General features: G+C 33.8%; 1 long non-coding RNA gene across 2 annotated transcripts; it reads right to left on the reverse strand.

Moving 5' to 3' along the window:
• Nucleotides 1-6,085: 6,085 nt before the first annotated feature.
• On the reverse strand, nt 6,086-20,408 carry LOC135845756 (uncharacterized). 2 transcript variants are annotated; one of them, XR_010558817.1, is made up of 4 exons: nt 19,784-20,408; nt 12,684-12,911; nt 12,392-12,569; nt 6,086-12,316 (listed from the first exon to the last, which is right to left on the reverse strand). It is a non-coding gene; the product is annotated as an uncharacterized LOC135845756 (long non-coding RNA). The 2 variants fall into 2 exon arrangements; XR_010558818.1 differs by lacking the exon at nt 12,684-12,911 and having other exon boundaries at nt 19,784-20,235.
• Between the last annotated feature and the right edge of the window lie 250 nt (nt 20,409-20,658).

Here is a 20,658-nt window from a genome sequence, read left to right on the forward strand (position 1 = left end):
TGCACCACCACAATAAATTGACCACGCAAGAACTTGGCTTTAAGTATGGTATGATGGCCAAGGAGAATTTATACTTCTCGTGCACGGACAGAAATATATGGAACTACTACTATAAAATGGATGTGTCTACCTTCCTCCTGGACTAACCTACTGATTGGCCATTAAAACAATATTCTTATGCTAAATGAAGGTTGGTAAGTTTCCTTTTCAAGCTTTGTTTTCATAATTCAATATCATGTTTACAGATCTCTAATGAATTTAAATTATACCTGTGCAGCCAATTATCATAAATTTATTAAACTTCAATTACAAGTACCTATCAATGTTGGGTAAGAAGTTTTTGCTTAATTTTTCTGCAATTTCAGAGGTTTTTTCTGATTTACATAATTTTTAATGCTTTTTAGTATTTTTAGAAACCACAAAACTAGCGCTTGAAACAACACCATCAGTGCACTAAGCCAGTAGACAGCAACCTCAGCCAAGTTACCCATCACGGAAGTAGTAGTGAAGACAGTAGTATTGTGCTCTGTAGCAGTTTCAAGATAATTAGTTGAAAATGTTCAATGACCTAACTCCAGAAGAGGAAGCAATGTTCAACCAGGCAGTTACTCTGGGGATTGGTGAGTAATTAAGAATAATTTTCATTTTTAGATATTTATTATTATAATATTATTGTCTATTAATTTTTTTTTTTTTCAGAAAATAACATTCAAATTGAATTAAATGTTTTCAACTTGAGCAGACAGAGGCTCTATTTCCTGAATAGTGAATACTAAGAGTCAGAAAGGTGGTTACTGAACTTGGAGGAATCGGATACAGAATGGCTAGGTCTCTTTCAAGAGGTGTCTCAAGCAAACATGTCTGAAATTGCTTGCTCTACCTCCAAGAGGGTAGGTGAAAACTCATATACTTTGAAAGTAAGTAGCATTTTAACAAGAATATTTGGCATACCCAACTACTCATTACTAATGATAATTTTGTTAAATTGTTACTTTCAGTTCCCAGTCAGTCATGGCGAGTCGATCATTGACATCAAACTGCTATGTGGTGCACGAGAAAGGACAGAACACAATGGTGGAAGAGAACAGAATTTAGATCAGTATTCCGATATGCGACAAACTCCAAAATCGCATACCACGCACGGTGATTGGAGGAGGAAATAACGGAGGCAGTAAAACAGATAGAAGCGAAAGGGACGGTTCCGATCAAGAAGATTATGCAGAAGTGCTCACCTCTTTTATAGGTGAGTACATGTTCTCGTTCTCGCGGACACTTAACATCTTCAACCACAACGTGTGGTATGAGAGTGAACATGCATATATTGATACAACAAGGAAGATAGTCCAAAAAGTTATTGAGGTAAGAGTATCACACATTGCGTTATGCATTATTTAAACTACAATAGTAAGCAATATTTTTTTTTCATGTTTTAAAGTTCATGATAAAAATTCTACACACAGTAATTCAATCTTAGAATTATAATGAAGTCATTTTATTCATATTTAGTTAAGTATAAAAAGTTCCAAATTTCTGCAATGTTTTCATTTTACCAATCAAACAACTAACTAAAGAGGCATTCAGTGAGTGTACAATGTAGTAGAACAAACGGCCACTTTGTCATAATGGAGGAAGTATTAACATAATTTGGTGAATCTTGTTGGTTGAATATGTTGACTTGATGGAGAATTTCAAATTTATTTTTATTAAAAATTAATTTTAAAAATTATTTAATTCAAGTTAATCATTTTAATTTAATACCTGTAGGTATAATTCATTTAAAATAAGAAAAATAAGGTAAAAAAGCTTTTGAACTAATAATTCAAATTTAATTTTTTTTTCTTTAAATAAAGAATATTAACTCTTTGATAAAACTTTCCATAATTTTAGACCGGATCTGAAGAGTCAACCAGATTGTTCCTAAGGGACCTACTCTAGAATCACAAAAAGTTGGATACATTTCAGTCTCCCCCCTCATATCATACCTATTGTCCATCAAACATAGCTTGAGCCAAATTGTGTCATTTGCATAACCCGAATCTTATTATAATAAAATCCACTTCAGATTTCTATAGTAAATTTTACGCTATGGGTATGGGGTTTATTATCAAATAGAAAACTTTAGGCAGCATCAAATTTTGGCACTCAAATTTTGATCAGCTCTATATTTTATTGAAAATTTCATATTTTAAAAACATTTTATTTATTTTTTGTTTTTGAATAAAAATACATATCGAATTGAATATCTACTTTTTTTTTTAAATGTAGATAGTTTTATGATTTGCTTTCAATTTTCAAAATTTGATAGAATAATATGGTGAGGTAAAAAATTGGTTAAGGTTTGTCAAATAGAAATGAAATTGTTTGGATAAATTCAAAATTGGGCAAGTTTAAATTACAGGTTTGGTAAATGTAGACAGTAATTCTATCATATAATTATTATAATATTTATGTACAGTCATTTTATTCATTTTTAGTTATAGGTATGTAAAATGTTCTTTTTTCTGCAATGTTTTCATTGATGTACAAGTAGGTGCGTCAATAGCATTCAGGTACTTACCAAATTAATAATTAAATACCAACATTTGAGTAAAAAATTTTGGGACATACTACGACATACTTCATATTACAATGAGAGATTATTTCACTTCTGTACTTCGATGACAACTAATAGTGACCAATTCTTAGAGGCACTAAGAAATCTAACTGAAGCAGAAGAAGAAAGTCTTGATTTGTTTATGTTTTTAGTCAGTGTTAATAATGAGCAACTTATTTGTGGATCTCACCACAGATGAAGAGATCACTCTCGGAGGACAGTCTACTACAAGACTTGCAAATGTGGAACGAAGGAGCTGCTTGTATTTATAGCTATAGGGTACAACTTATTCTTGGGTTTTGATGGGAGATTTTTATAGATTGCCCAATTCTATTGCTTTACCAAGTTCTACACATTACAAATTATGGACAACATTATGAAAGTGCATGAGCAAAAAACCTGCTCATTATTCTGAAATTCAATGTTTCATTATGAGGCAGATAATACCTGTGAATTATTTTACATTTATCATTTTAACAGAAGTCACAAATAATATTGTATGTACTTGAAAGAGAAACAGACAACGGCTTTTACTTACTTAGACAAAAATTCCTCAAATATTTTCATAGTAAGTAATTATTATTTATTTTTGCACTTTTAATAGGAAGTGATATGTTGATGTTGCTGAAAGTGCATGAGCAAAAAACCTGCTCATTATTCTGAAATTCAATGTTTCATTATGAGGCAGATAATACCTGTGAATTATTTTACATTAATCATTTTAACAGAAGTCACAAATAATATTGTATGTACTTGAAAGAGAAACAGAGAACGGTTTTTACTTACTTAGACAAAAATTCCTCAAATATTTTCATAGTAAGTAATTATTATTTATTTTTGCACTTTTAATAGGAAGTGATATGTTGATGTTGCTGTTCAGTATTCACTACAATCAAATGCGCACTTATATTGTAGAATAGTCACAAAACCACTTCCTCAATAAAGAAAACAGACTAGAATGATGAATAACATCAACTCTTATATCGTACGTTCTGAGTAGAGGAGCAGCTATACTGAACTCAACTGTAAACTTATTCTTCTAGTAGGTAACCTAAACCTACTTACATGGTTTCTAATATTGAACTTGAATGGTTCAAGTTCAGTATAACCTATCTTATGTATAATTATGGGAATAAATTTACCAACAAGTATTGGAGAGTAAGTGAAAGTTTTACTTTCCATTATTCTAGACTGGATCTGCAGAATCAACCAGATTGTTCTTATGAGACCTACTCTAGAAGCGCAAAAAGTTGGGTGAATGTCAGTTTCATCCCTCATAATATCATTTTGTCCCATCTCGGGGCACAGGCACAACTTCACAATTTGAATTTGAGGGCGCTCTATTGCACGTGCTATTTTTAGCAAACCTTACCAACAGAATTGTACAAATATGCAAGTGGTGAATTTAAAAGAAGACTGCTGGAATTCCTGGATGTACCAGGAAGAAAAGGTACCTGAAGAATTCAAGACAGCAATTGTAATACTGTCAAACCTGAAAAACTACCAAGGAATAAGTCTACTCAACACCTGCTACAAAAATATGTGAAAATACTGGCAAAAGAACTAGCAGAACATGCAGAAGAAAAGATGCAGAAATTCAAAATGGATTAAGAAAAGGAAGATCCTGCACTGACACAAGTTTTACAGTAAAACTACTGATGGAAAAAGCGATCTAGTACAACCTAGAAACACACATGTGCTTCATAGACCTAGAAAAAGCATATGATAGGGTCAATAGAAAAACCCTGTTTGAAGTCCTAAAGGATGAAGAGATAACATATGTACTTATGTCTTTTACCATTATGAACATCAATATTTTTAATAATATCAAGTTGATTAGTACTATTAATTGCCCCCGCCCCCCTCCCAACATGATGCAGCAATGAAAAAGGAAGATAACAGGGATGGTTTCACAGAACAGCGTAGGGTATGTGAAGAATGTTTGAAAGAATCTGCTAATGATGAAACAAAATTGATATTTTATTTTTAAAATTTACTTATCAGTTGTCAAATTCCTGAGATCCCTAACAGTTCCTATCCCTGCTCCTCAAAGCCAAATCCCAGATCAGAACTGAAAGCATGTCAATTATTGCATTGATATGTACATCAATTTATAGATTTTTATATAAGTAGGTACGTTTTTGGAATATGGCATCTCCTGCCTCATCTATGTAAGTACTTCCAACATCATCCCTGGAATCTGGAGTTTCTAACCTTTGCCATTAATGAGGAGCATGGTGAAAAATGATGGCTCTCATCAGAAAATCTCAAAAAGGGACCCTTTCTTTTACCCTTTCTATCAATGACCATCAACATCAAAAATGTGAAGGATTGAAATATGTACAAGTATAACACCCCCAACATGGGAATTCAACAATTCATCTCATCTTACATACATTTAACATTAGATGGTCAAGGCCATAAAATTCATACTAAACTTGTAAAGAAAAATGGCATCAAAAATGGTAAATTCGTAGTAAGGTATTAATTGACTTCCCTTCAATTCAAGACTCTGCTTCTCGGATTGTCCCAAGTGTCTTTGTTCTGCAGAATTATATGCTGTGTGAGTATCATTACTTATGGTTCTTTTTCCTTGTATAAAGTTTGTTCAAGATTTTTTTATATTACCTATTAATTAAATTGAAAATAAGAAAATGACAACATCTTCGCGCTGTCCATCTCAGCAGGTACACCAATTACCAGTGCAGATGTGTCTCAATGAGGAAATTGCTTGACAACTTGACAAGTTTGGTGCAAAGTCCCACCTGGCGACAACTACCTCCTCATCTACACCGCCAAAAACCAAAGATTAATAAGAGCTGTGGTAATGAATTAAATTCATTATTTATCCTGAATTTTTTTAATAGTAAATGTGTTGCATTCAAAACAAAAACTGTAAAAACACCTAGATAAGAAATATAATACATCTTTGGATAATAATTTTTCATTTAGAATGGTGAGAGGCTGGAGATAATGCATTTTTATTAGAATTATGAAGTGACCAAGTCAAGGCTATTGTGTTTTGGACACTTTTGAATAATCCTACAACTGTTCATTCTCATTCCTCATTCAAAATTTATTGTAGGCACAACCAGAGGCGTGCCGAATGGTGGGGAGGGGCAACACCCCCACTCTTAACAGAAAAATTAGGTGAAAAGTTGAGTTTTTTGGGTGAGTTGGAGAAAATTTGGAAATTTGAGAAAGTGTGATAGAACTTGTGTATACCTAGTAGGTACCTACACAACTTTGGTCAAATGTAATTTTTTTATAGGACACTTTGCTTTGCCGCTACATTGTCAGTTTTGATGAAACAATAACTCAAAATGTTTTCCCATCATTGAAACATTTCCTCTTCTACGAACATTGCCATTTCACAATATTCTTATGCTAAATGAAGGTCGGTAAGTTTTCATTGACCCTTTCAAGCCTTATTTTCATAATTCAATATCATGTTTACAGATCTCTAATGAATTTAAATTATATCTGTGCAGCCAATTGTCATAAAATTTTATTAAACTTCAATTACAAGTAGGTACCTATCAATGTTGGGTAGGCAGTTTTTGCTTAATTTTTCTACAATTTCAGAAGTTTTTTCTGACTTACATCATTTTTAATGCTTTTTAGTTTTTTCAGAAACCACAAAACTAGCGCTTGAAACAACACCATCAGTGCCACCAATGCAAACAACACCAGTGCCAGTGACAGACAAGTAGGCAACTAAAGTCCATTGAAAAATTGGTGAGTAAGTAATATAGACACTGGACCTGCGGAGTAAGACAACCAGCTGCAGACCGAGGGGAACGGAAACTGCAAAGAAAGTTTGTGTAGGGAAAATTTATCCCGCTGAGTGCTCTTGGCTGCCCTGTATTTTGCATGTAGTTTGTTCAAGAAATTGACAGCAGCGCAGCCAAGATCACTCAGCGGGAGAAATTTTCCCTACACAGTTTTTTTTGGCAAGATGGCTGCCAGTTGATTGTCTTACTCCACAGGTCCAGTGTCTATAGTAAGTAAGAATAATTTTCATTTTTAAATACGTAGGTACCTACATTAATATTACCTATTGTCTATTAATTTTTTTTCTTCAGAAAATAACATTCAAGTTGAATTAAATTTTTTTGACTTGAGCAGACAGAGGCTCTATTTCCAGAAAACTAAGAATACATTACCATATCTTTGTCATGCCTTTGATTTTAGAAACCTTTATACCTATTATGATACTGTGAAGCCCAGGGAGCTCCTGCCATATGCTACCACTCAGGAGCTAGACTGCACCTCCATGCAGTCCACCTCTGCGTCTATCAGAACTATCAGAGCAGCTGCGGGTTGCCCAGAGATAGAAAACTCCTTGAGCAATTTGGAGCCAAGTACAGATTGGCAGGAACTGTTCAAATAAACATCCACCAGTCACCACCTCCTCCCTTGCCTGTTATATGAGTATATGCAAGCAAATGGACAAAGAATAATATCAATTGAAGGTAAATGCAATATAAATAATGTTTTGTAATGATGTTTTATAATTTATAATGATTTCTAAAAACATTAAAAACTAAGGTAAAAAGGAACCTTTTAGCGAGAAGTTTGTTAGATTAGGAAAAACTAACTTTGTTCATGTTGTGTTTACAGTACCAGGAGATCTGTGGCAGGTCTATTCTAGACATGAAGCTGTTCAATGCAGCTACATCCAAGTGGAAGCAGTCTCTGCTTCAGATTATGTAGACGTACTGGGATGCGTAAATTATACCAATCTTGACAACTTGATAGTAAGCAATTTTTTTTTTTTTATGTTTTGAAGTTCATGATAAAAATTCTACAGACAGTAATTCAATCTTAGAATTATATTATAATGAAGTCATTTTATTCATTTTTAGTTATAAAAAGTTCCAAATTTCTGCAATGTTTTTATTTTACTAGTACCAATCAAACAACTAACTAAAGAGGTATTCAGTCAGTGTACAATGTAGTAGGACAAACAGTCACTTTGTCATAATGGAGGAAGTATTGACATAATTTGGTGAATCTTGTTGGTTGAATATGTTGACTTGATGGAGAATTTTAAATTTATTTTTATTAAAAATCAATTTTAAAAAATTATTTACTTCAAGTTAATTATTTTATTTTAATAATACATATAAAAATAAGTAAGAAAAATAAGCTAAAGAAGCTTTTGAACTCATATACAAATTTAATTTTTTTTTCTTTAAATAAAGAATTTTAACTCTTTGATAAAACTTTCCATTAAGAGATTGTTCTTATGACTATGAGACCTGCTCTGGAATCACAAAAAGTTGGGCGAATTTCAGTCTCACCCTTCATATCATATTGTCCATCCAACATACTTAGCTTGAGCCAAATTGTGTCATTTGTATAACCCGATTCTTATTATAATGAAATCCACTTCAGATTTCTATAGTAAATTTTACGCTATGGATATGGGCCATCGGGTTTATTATCGAATAAAAAACTTTGGCCAGCATCGAATTTTGACTGTTTGACCAGCTCTATATTTTATTGAAAATTTCATTAGGCAAATTGTTCCTGTTAGGCTGTTAGCCAACATTTATTATTTTAAAAACATTTTATTTATTTTTTGTTTTTGAATAAAAATACATATTGAATTGAATACCTACTTTTTTTTTTTAATGGAGATAGTTTTATGATTTGCTTTCAATTTTCAAAATTTGATAAAATAACATGGTAAGGTAAAAAATTGGTTAAGGTTTGTCAAATAGAAATAAAATTGTTTGGATTTGATTAGATTAGGTTTGTTTCAAATTCAAAATTGGGCAAGTACGTGGTTTAAATTACAGGTTTGGTATATGTAGATAGTTTTGTGATTTGCCCCTGGGTAAGTAGGTAGACAATTTTTCTCAACAGATTATTAAAAAATTCAAAAAATGAAAATTGAAAACCGATCAGGGGAGGATCAATTCATTTTACAATAAAACTATCCCCGAGATCCTTTTAGAAATCTTTCGATTTCTTATCATCCAAATAGGAATCAATTCAAATTTTAAAATTGTTTGGGTTTGATTAGATAAGGTTGGTTTCAAATTCTAAATCTAAATTAGCTAAATCCGTGGTTTAGGTAAATAATTTTAAAACCTAACTGGTTTGGCAAAGGTAGGTATCTATAGATAGTTTTATTATTTGCTTTCAACTGTTAAAATTTGATGGAATAACATGGGTAAGTAAGTAGATGATTTTTACATATTTTTAAACACTTTTTCTTTCTTTTTAAATTAGAATTCATCAAGCTAGGAACTACTTTTATTAAATTTGAAACAAGTAGGATTGGTTTAGGGAATACAGAAATTGAAATTAGTGTTTAGTTTCATGTTCAAGATGTAGGTAGACGATTTTCACATATTCTTAAACACTTTTTTCTTTTTAAATTAAAATTCATCAAGTTAATTGGAACTATTTTTAGTAAATTTGAAATAAGTAGGATTAGTTTAGGGAATGCAGAAATCGAAATTATAGTCCGGCATATGACAATAGGAGTAATTGCACCCCCCCCCCCACCGATCGATCCTCCTGGACAACTTTTTTCTTAAAGGGGACATCCTAAGGAACATTTTAAAGCAAACTTGCCCAAAAAAGTTGGCCTTTCTTACAAAATGGTGGCCATTTTGATTTACAGGTCAACCGAAATCGCAGATTTTGCGTTTCAACATAGGACTTGCACGAATTTTTTCAAACTTTACAAAAGTAGATCGAAAGATCATGCAAAAATTCATCACCTGTCAAAATTTAGGGCAAAAATGAGGGAAAAAATCAAAATTTTACCAAATTGACCAAGAAAGCTGAAATTTGGGATATACCCTATTTTCGACATGCCAAATCGATTGGAAACGGTTTCAATCCGTTTTGAGCAGTTCTGGAGCCTCCAGCAGATTTTTGAAACTCGACATTCCCACAAAATTCCATCAAATTGGAGTTGTAAAGTTGAAATTTATTCTACAAACTAATGTTAATACGCTACGAAGTACTGCAGGTAAATTTCAAGTCGTTTTGGAGCCTCCAGCAACTTTTTGACAATTCCTGAAGCCTCCAGCAGATTTGTGAAACTTTAAATTTTCACAAAATTTCATCAAATGGAGATGGAAAGCTGAAATTTACTCTACATTCCAATTTTATCTACCTCTGAAGACGACTTCAGGTGGGTTCAAGTCATTTTAAGGGCCCCCAGCGACTTTTTTGAAAATTACTGGAGCCTCCAGCAGATTTTTGAAACTTAAAATTTTTATAAAATTTCATCAAATGGAGATAGAAAGCGGAAATTTACTCTACACTCCAATTTTAACATCCTCTGAAGACGACTACGGGCAGGTTCAAGTCATTTTAGAGCCTCCAGCGACTTTTTTGAAAATTACTGGAGCCTCCAGTAGATTTTTGAAACTTGAAATTTCCCCAACGGCAACGTTAATATATCAAATGGAGTTGGCAAGCTGAAATTCACTTCACAGACTACATGATGGTTTCAAATAGTTTTGAAGCTTCCAGCTACTATTAGGAAATTTCAATTTTCCAAAAAAACGCCATACAACCTTTCAAAAAGTCGCTGGAGGCTCCAAAACAACTTGAAATTTACCTGCAGTACTTCGTAGCGTATTGAAATTAGTTTTTAGAATAAATTTTAACTTTACAACTCCAATTTGATGGAATTTTGTGGGAATGTCGAGTTTCAAAAATCTGCTGGAGGCTCCAGAACTGCTCAAAACGGGTTGAAACCGTTTCCAATCGATTTGGCATGTCGAAAATAGGGTATATCCTAAAATTTCAGCTTTCTTGGTCAATTTGGTAAAATTTTGATTTTTTCCCTCATTTTTGGCCTAAATTCGATTTTCGAAAATTCACCAAAAATCGAAAAACGCACTTTAGCACTTGAAATTTTGACAGGTGATGAATTTTAGCATGATCTTTCGATCTACCTTTGTAAAGTTTGAAAAAATTCGTGCAAGTCCTATGTTGAAACGCAAAATCTGCGATTTCGGCTGACCTGTAAATCAAAATGGCCGCCATTTTGTAAGCAAGGCCAACTTTTTTTTTGGGCAAGTTTGCTTTAAAATGTCCCTGAGGATGTCCCACTTTAAGAAAAAAGTTGTCCAGGACGATCGGTGGGGGGGGGGGGGGTGTGCAATTACTCCTATTGTCATATGCCGGACCAAGTATTAGTGTTTGGTTTCATGTTCAAGACGTAAGTAGACGATTTCACATATTTTTCTCGACACATTATTCAAAAATTTGAAAAATTCATAAAATGCGATTGACACAATTTAGCTCAAGCTATGTCAGCTAGACGGAAAAATGTATGTAGCCTGAGGCATTTTGAAAATTTTGGAATTTCTTGTTCTACTCCCTCCCCCTCCTTTAATACATATTATTACGTAACTGCGAAAATCCAAAATCGTCGTTTCTGACTTTTACAACGATGACCACAAAAAATTAATCAATTTTTTAGCCCGCAGAAAAGTCACATCAATATTCTATCAACGATACCCATCAAAAAAGAAGACAAAAACGTATATACATAAGTTAAGTTCATTCTTAATTCACATGGGCCACTTCAAGTGCAACGTGCAACTAATTTAAAAATTTGCAATCAATATAACACGTGGGCATTTTCTAAAGCATAATATTATAACGAAGCGTCGAAGCATTCGGCGAATTAATCGATGCGGTTTATCACGTCTAGGTACCTATGTAGATTACCTCATTAATTTTTTAGGTACGTGATTTCTCCGAACATTCAGCATAACTCATCTTCTCTTTTCTCGAAATTTATTCATCGAAAAAATTACAAGATTATTGGATTTTATCCAAAAACAAACATCAGTTCTTAGGATGCACGAATTTATACCACATTACGCGGAAAAACAAGACCATTAATATCAAAAATCTTCTCCGATAAGATAGTGCAATTGCAATAATTACACGAAAACAGTTGGCGTAATCTAATCGTGAAACCCACACTCGACAAATAATTATTACTAAAAATTACTCGATTCATCTCGTATTTTTTTCATTTGCACAAGTGCACGTCACTTACGTATCACAATGACCGAAGCAATACTGCAAATTTTTCAGGCAATTTAGAATTTCGCATTCGCTCCGATTTCATTCAAAATCACATCAACCAACAAAACATTTACACACACATTATCATACAGAAGGCAGGCACATTGATACGTTTTCATTCTTCCCTGGAAAATCTCTCATTTCTAATCGTATACCTACTTGACCTTCTTTTTCCCTCGTAAAGGTTACTTTACTATTAAATGCATTTTTAATGTTTATAAAAATTTAGTCTTACATTTAGGTGCACTCGGCGACCATGAAAAAAAAACTGGTTTCGTGTTCTGCAATGTCGTCATAATTTGTTAATTTTTACATACGACGATACAATGTTCACTTGTGGTAAAAATTCAAGGGAATCACAAAGCATTGTCCAAAAAATCGGATCTCATTGAAAAACTTAAAATACCTAGGTACTTTACAATAAGTTCACTTGGATCGTAATACCTACATAAAAATCATATCGAGATAGCCTATGCAATAAATAGTACTTACTACTTACATACTAATTATGGGGGATTTTTCAATAAATATTTCACCTGCTTTAAAATAACATTTGCCGCGTCATCCACAGTTATCGAACTCGAAGCTATGCCATCGAAGCAATTGTTTTTATTCTGTAGCATCTAATTATATCGACCAATCGATCTGTTGACACGACACGTAATTTAAAATGCTATCAAGTTGAACGTAAACTAATCTATCACGTTTCAAAAAACTCACCTCAAGGAACCAGTAGAAAAAATTCCACTCGAACATCATTCCGAGCTATCGCGACTCGAACTCGAAATTCCCAACAAGTTGATCGCGAAAATAGAATTTCAAAGAGCTCATCTTCAGATTACACTCCACATTACCACAAATGACATGGATAGGCTTAGCTTCACCGGTTACAACGAATCTACAAAAAGTGAACAGTTCAGATGAGTAAAATATTACCTCAACAGAAAGGCCGATTGGTTATTAAACATTCACACTACACAGACGAAGTAAAGTATAGGAATGATTCACTCACCAACACAGGGACAAAACCGAGGTCTACAAAGTTGGAAAATTGGCCTTTTTCGGTGGAAGTTGGCAAAGTTGATATTTTACCAACAAATCATAAAAAGTTTACGAGAATTTCCAACACTGTTTAGAATACTCGTAGCTTGAAAATGCCAACTGACTGCCTGACAAGGGAACCTCTTGATGTGTCACACTCCGATTTGAACGGAACCGCGATTTTTGGAAACAGCATAGTCTAAAACCACCAAAACCAAATGTTTAGCTGCCCAAGTTCATTTTTCGATTTTTGGCGAATTTTTTAAAATTCAAAATTGACTGTTTTCGGCGATTTATGCTTTTTTTTAAAAAGCACGTACTTGATCAATAAAAATGGTCAAAATAAGTCCCAAAACTAATATTAATTACCCAAATCCGAATTTCACCATTTCCAGCCATTCTGGAGCCTCCAGCGCGATTTTTCAATTTCTCAAGAATTTTGAATTTGCTCCAGAAGTCGTGAATATGCAGTTGGGCAGCTAAAAATCGAGTTGTATATTACACTCGACCTGTTTAACGAGTTTATCACATTTGAGACGATTTTGAGAGTGACACCTCAAAAGTGGCTTTTTGACTAGCATTTTTCAAAATTAAAAAATCCGAAAAATCAAAATTTTCCCGTTTTTGTGGAAATTTTTGAAATTTACGCTAACTGCTGTATTTTGTCCAAAACTAACCGCCCAAAACCAAATTTCAGAATTTCCAGCCATTCTGAAGCCTACAGCGCGATTTTTCAATTTTTTCAGAATTTAAAATTTGCTCCAGAAGGCGTGAATATGAAGTTGGGCAGCTAAAACCGAGTTGTATATTACACCCGAACAGTTTAACATGTTTACCCATATTTGAGCCGATTTTGAGAGTGACACCTCAAAAGTGGCATTTTGACCTGCTTTTTTCAAAATTATTGAAAAATCAAAAAAATTAAAAAATTCACGTTTTTGTGGAAATTTTTAAAATTTATGCGAATCCCTGTATTTTGTCCAGAACTAACCCCCCAAATCCAAATTTTACAATTTCCAGCCATTCTGGAGCCTCCAGCGCGATTTTTCAATTTCTCCAGAATTTTGAATCTGCTCCAGAAGGCGTCAATATGCAGTTGGGCAGCTAAAAATCGAGTTGTGTATTATACCGGACCTGTTCAACGAGTTTATCTACATTTGAGCCGATTTTGGGAGTGACACCACAAGAGTCGTTTTTTGACCAGCTTTTTTCAAAATCAAAAAATCTAAAAAATCAAAACTTGACCGTTTGTGAGGAAAGGGTATTCCTGGTTAAGATAGGTGAAATGGCCCTGTTCTCAGATTTGGAAAATCATGATGGATTATTGTTGGGTACCTCCAATAAAAATTTTCGACCGGAATTTCCGCCCCCCAACCCACCCTCCTTGGTCAGTATAGCCAAAAAACGCGTTTTTTGCGCGAAAAATTCGGTATCCATGAGTGGTGGGGATAAAATTCTGGTACCACGCGGAATGTGTAGGGAAAGCCTCGGCCTTTCAACACGATTTTTTTCAACAATTTTTATCGTAGTGGTGGGGGTAAAATTGACAAAAGAAAACTTTGAAGCGCCACAGCTCCGAACTGAAGGGTACCACAAAAAAACTGTTTTCGCCAAAATATGTCTTTTTACTAGTACTTTCTTCCTACTAATCCATGAAATTGAAATTTTGTCTGCAAAAGGCTCATATTTGCAAAAAACCCTGAAAAATACGCGTTTTTCGCGTTTTTTTGCAAAATTATGCAAAATATGCGAAAAATGTATAGAACAAAACATGTTGAGCGTCGAATGTCACCCTAGAAAACGTGTTCATAAGGTTGTCAAAACGCTCATCTACTGAGCTAAGCGCGCGCACACTTCACATCTTTGCAGCAAAGTCATGATATGAGGTATGGCACCTCACTGTGCACTATCTGATAAAGTGATAATTGTCACGTTGGTCATGTCGCTACATAGTATGGGGCGAAAAATCGCTACTGCAAACTTGTCAAAAATTCCTGCTTTTGCCAAAATTATCAAAAAGGTCACATTTTTGTAAAAATTATAAAAAAATTCTAACTTCTGTCAAAATTATCAAAAAAGCACTGTTTTTGATCATAATTGTCGAAAATACATTTTCTTCTGAATGATGTTATCAAAATCCTAATATTTTTTGTAAAAATGAGCAAAAAAACCTGTTGTTGTCCAAAATTTCAAAAATTCCAATTTTTTGCTATAATTATCAGAAAATCTTGACTTTTTGTAAAAATTGCCAAAAAGCACATGTTTTATGCCAAAATGTTCAAAAAATCTTATCGCTGGAATCATTGTAAAAAAAGTCTTATTTTCGCCAAAATTGTAAAAAAAATTATTAAAAAATCCCAACTTTTGTCAAAATTTCCAAAAAAGTTCCGTGTTTTGCCAAAATTGTTGAGAATATCCCTTTTTTTTGGCGTTATCAAGAAAGTCCTAATATTTTTTGCAGAAATGACTAAAAACTTTGTTACATAGTAGCCAAAATTTCAAAATTTCCTTCTTTTGCCAAAATGATCTTAAGTAAGAAGTCTGTGTTATGTTTTTTGCCAGAATTGTCTGCAAAGTTCTGCTCTTGCCAAATTGTCAAAAAAATCTCATTTGCGTCAGAATCGTAAATATAAGTTTCTTTTTTGTCAAAATTATTAAAAAACTCCTAACTTTGTAAAAATTGCCAAAAGAAAACTCCTGCTTTTTGCCAAAATGTTCAAAAAATCTTGTTGCCTAAATTGGAAAGAATTCTTGATTTCCCAAAAATTATCCTTAAACAATCCTGTTTTTTGCCAAATCAGTGTCAAAATTTAACTTTTTCTTAGTTATTTCAAAATAAATAAATAAATTACATGCCTAGGTATCGTAAAAAAAAACTTCTGCTTTTTGTCAAAATTGTCTACAAGTTCCACTTTTTTGACGAAATATTGTGGGCAAAGGCTTTTTGCTGATGAATTATCCAAAAAATTCTATTTTATGCCAAAATTGTTAGTAAAATCTTGTGTTAGCCAAAATAGATTGAAGGTACAGTTTTTGAAAAAATTGTCAAAAAGTCCTAACGTTTATCAGAATTTGTCTCAAAAGTGCTGCTTTTTCCATTTTTAAAAATATCAATACCTACTTGTAATTTTATAGGTATTTTTTCTCTCGATTTCTTTTTCTATTCATTTTCTCCACTAGTTCTCTTTAAAAATAGAAAAATTCTGACCCAAAAAAAAAATGTTTAATTATACTAGTAAATAAAATGATTGGTAAGTACCTATGTTTATCACATCAATCTTTGGATAAGATATACACAAAGTGTACTTACTTTTTTTTATGGAATATGTAGTATGTAAAGGATCTTCAAAAATGCTAAAAAAAATTGATTTTTCAAACAATTTGTCTCTCATGATGGGTCAAGTTTTTCAATTTTGGTAAGATTTGTTGAACATGTATGTATGGTACCTATTGGATTTGAAAAAGATTTTGTTGAAATTTTTGAAAATTGAAATTAAAATCGAAATTTGTATTTTCTGCAAATACTGATTTTGAGTTAGATTTCTGAACAATTTTTGGGTAATTTGCCTATTCTTGGTAACTTTTTGTAAGTTTGACTTGCAATATTTTCATTTTGAAGGATTTTTTTGACCAAGCATTCTGGAAACGTGTTTAAAATGAGAAGACTGTGAAAATTATAACTGAATCGCTCTGACCTCAATTTGAATATTTTTGGTACCTATTTTTTTTATTCAGAGAGCTCATGATTACAATCTAAGCTAATTTCAGTAGATGAGCGTTTTGACAACCTTATGAACACGTTTTCTAGGGTGACATTCGACGCTCAACATGTTTTGTTCTATACATTTTTCGCATATTTTGCATAATTTTGCAAAAAAACGCGAAAAACGCGTATTTTTCAGGGTTTTTTGCAAATATGAGCCTTTTGCAGACAAAATTTCAATTTCATGGATTAGTAGGAAGAAAGTACTAGTAAAAAGACATATTTTGGCGAAAACAGTTTTTTTGTGGTACCCTTCAGTTCGGAGCTGTGGCGCTTCAAAGTTTTCTTTTGTCAATTTTACCCCCACCACTACGATAAAAATTGTTGAAAAAAATCGTGTTGAAAGGCCCAGGCTTTCCCTACACATTCCGCGTGGTACCAGAATTTTATCCCCACCACTCATGGGTACCGAATTTTTCGCGCAAAAAACGCGTTTTTTGGCTATACTGACCAAGGGGGGTGGGTTGGGGGGCGGAAATTCCGGTCGAAAATTTTTATTGGAGGAACCCAACAATAATCCATCATGATTTTCCAAATCTGAGAACAGGGCCATTTCACCTATCTTAACCAGGAATACCCTTTTTGAAATTTGCGCGAACCCCTGTGTTTTGTCTAACCACCCAAATCAAAATTTCACAATTTCCAGCCATTTTGGAGCCTCTAGCGCAATTCTCAGTTTCTCCAGAATTTTTAATTTGCTCCAGAAGACGTGAATATGCAGTTGGGAAGCTAAAAATCGAGTTGGGTATTATACTGGACCTGTTCAACGAGTTTATCTACATTTGAGCCGATTTTGGGAGTGACACCACAAGAGTGGTTTTTTGACCAGCTTTTTTGAAAATTGAAAAAATCCAAAAAATCAAAAGATGATCGTTTGAGAGGAAATTTTTTAAAAATGCGCGAATCGCTGTATTTTGTCCGTAACTAACCCCCTAAATCTAAATTTCACAATTTCCAGCCATTCTGGATCCTCCAGTGCGATTTTTCAGTTTCTCCAGAATTTTGAATCTGCTCCAGAAGGCGTGAATAAGAAGTTGGGGAGCTAAAAATCGAGTTGTATATTACACTCGACCTGTTTAACGAGTTTATCCACATTTGAGACGATTTTGAGAGTGACATCTCAAAAGTGGCATTTTGACCTGTTTTTTTCAAAATTATTGAAAAATCAAAAAAATTAAAAAATTCACGTTTTTGTGGAAATTTTCAAAATTCACGCGAATCCCTGTATTTTGTCCAGAACTAACCCCCCAAATCCAAATTTTACAATTTCCAGCAATTCTGGAGCCTCCAGCGCGATTTTTCAATTTCTCCAGAATTTTGAATCTGCTCCAGAAGGCGTGAATATGAAGTTGGGGAGCTTAAAATCGAGTTGTATATTACACTCAACCTGTTTCACGAGTTTATCCACATTTGAGACGATTTTGAGAGTGACACCTCAAAAGTGGCTTTTTGACCAGCTTTTTTTGAAATTAAAAAATCCAAAAAATCAAAAGTTTCCCGTTTTTGTGGAAATTTTCGAAATTCACGCTAATTGCGGTATTTTGACCAAAGCTAACCCCCCAAATCTAAATTTCACAACTTCCAGCAATTCTGGAGCCTCCAGCGCGATTTTTCAATTTCTCCAGAATTTTGAATCTGCTCCAGAAGGCGTGAATATGAAGTTGGGCAGCTAAAAAATCGAGTTTTATATTACACTCGACCTGTTTAACGAGTTTATCCACATTTGAGACGATTTTGAGAGTGACACCTCAAAAGTGGCTTTTTGACCAGCTTTTTTCGAAATTAAAAAATCCAAAAAATCAAGTTTCCCGTTTTTGTGGAAATTTTCGAAATTCACGCTAATTGCGGTATTTTGACCAAAACTAACCCCCCAATTCTACATTTTACAACTTCCAGCAATTCTGGAGCCTCCAGCGCGATTTTTTAATTTCTCCAGAATTTTAAATTTGCTCGATCCGGAAAGCGTGAATATGAAGTTGAGCAGCTAAAAATCGAGTTGTCTATTATACTGGACCTCTTTAACGAGTTTATGTACATGTGAGCCGATTTTGAGAGTGACACCTAAAAAGTGGCTTTTTGACCGTTTTTTTTTCGAAATTAAAAAATCCAAAAAATCAAAAGTTTCCCGTTTGTGTGAAAATTTTTGAAATTCACGCTGATTGCTGTATTTTGACCAATACTATCCCCCCAAATCTAAATTTCAGAATTTCCAGGCTGTCTGGAGCCTCCAGCGCGATTTTTCAATTTCTCCAGAATTTTGAATTTGCTCCAGAAGGCGTGAATTTGAAGTTGGGCACCTAAAAAGCGAGTTTTATATTACACTCGACCTGTTTAACGAGTTTATTCACATTTGAGCCGATTTTGAGAGTGACACCTCAAAAGTGGCTTTTTGAGGTGTCACTCTCGCTCCAAAAAACGGCTGGAAATGGTAGAATTTGCGCTCCGGGGGTTAGTTCTTGAAAAAATACAGCGATTCGCGCAAATTTCAAAAATTTTCTTACAAACGGTTATCTTTTGATTTTTTGGATTTTTTTAATTTTGAAAAAAGCTGGTCAAAAAGCCACTCTTGAGGTGTCACTCGCAAATCGGCTCAAATGTAGATTAACTCGTTAAACAGGTCCAGTATAATACACAACTGGATTTTTAGCCGCCCCACTGCATATCAACGCCTTCTGGAGCAAATTCAAAATTCTGGAGAAACTGAAAATCACACTGGAGGCACCAGAATAGCTGGAAATGGCGAAATTCGCCCTCGTAGGGTTAGTTCATGAAGAAATACTGCGATTCGCGCAAATTTCAACATTTTCTCGAAAACGGGAAATTTTTGATTTTTGAGTATTTTTATTTTGAAAAAAAGCTGGTCAAAAAACCACTCTTGAGGTGTCCGTTCCAGAATCGGCTCAAATGTGGATAAATTCGTTAAACAGGTCGAGTATAACACACAACTCCATTTTTAGCTGCTCAACTTCATATTCACTCCTTCTGGAGCAAATTGAAAATTCTGGAGAAATTGAAAAATAAAGCTGGAGGCTACAGAATGGCTGGAAATAGCGAAATTTGGATTTGGAGGGTTAATATCAGTTTTAGGACTTATTTTGAACATTTTTACTGATCGAGTACGTACTTTTTTTTAAAAAAAGCATAAATCACCAAAGTAGTCAATTTCGGATTTTCTAAAATTCGCCAAAAATCGAAAAATGAACTTAAAATTTCGAAGCTGAAAATTACTACGCTATACCTTTGCATAGAAAAAACTAAAAATTGAAAAAAAAATAACTATAATTGTAAGAGTAAAGACAAAGACTCACTTAAATTTTTCATAATCTGTTGCCTGACTGAAGCAGCTACAGAGTAGTTGATTGAGAGGTGAAATACACTTTCTGCTGGTTTCTCCAACATAATAATTATGTGCCTACTCGGGAACATTTATAACACAGAAACGCGAACGTAACAACGTATGCAGATGCACATCAAATACAAATTACCACTTGATATTTCACACGAGCGAACTGCTAGTGCTATCCCGCTTCTTTTCGATTTTTTCGTCGTCATAGGTCATCGTCAATGTCGTACAACTCGTTCTGTGCACCTATCGTCTTGTAGATTGCAAAAATAATGCATAAATTAATTGCAGTTATTTTTGACAATTCGCGTTTCGCAGTTCTCGCAGTTCGAATGCAGATGAGAAAGTTAAATTATTCAAAATGGCATGCGACAAACTGGTAATATCGAAATACACGTTTTTGGGCCAACTTCTAAGCATGAATTTAATATCGTTTTACTGAAAAAAAAAAAAAAAAACTCAGGTGTTCGAAGGAGGGAGAGCTGCGTATTTCTCGAATCCGATTTCATTGGCGAATATTCTTTCAATGTCAGAAATCACATTATCGACAAATTTTTCTAATCAAATGGAAAATGAACTCGTATAAAGCATGCGATGACATTAGTCCGGAATTTATGACAATATGAGTAATTGCACCCCCCCGATCCACCGGGACAACTTTTTTCTTAAAGGGGACACCCTAAGGAACATTTTAGAGCAAACTTGCCAAAAAAAAAGTTGACCTTACTTACAAAATGGCGGCCATTTTGATTGACACGTCAGCCAAAATCGCAAATTTCGCGTTTCATCATAGGACTTGCACGACATTTTTCAAACTTTACAAAGGTAGATCGAAAGATC

This window comes from Planococcus citri, chromosome 1 (assembly GCF_950023065.1).
Source record: "Planococcus citri chromosome 1, ihPlaCitr1.1, whole genome shotgun sequence".
In the NCBI taxonomy this organism is placed as follows: Eukaryota; Metazoa; Arthropoda; class Insecta; order Hemiptera; family Pseudococcidae; genus Planococcus; species Planococcus citri.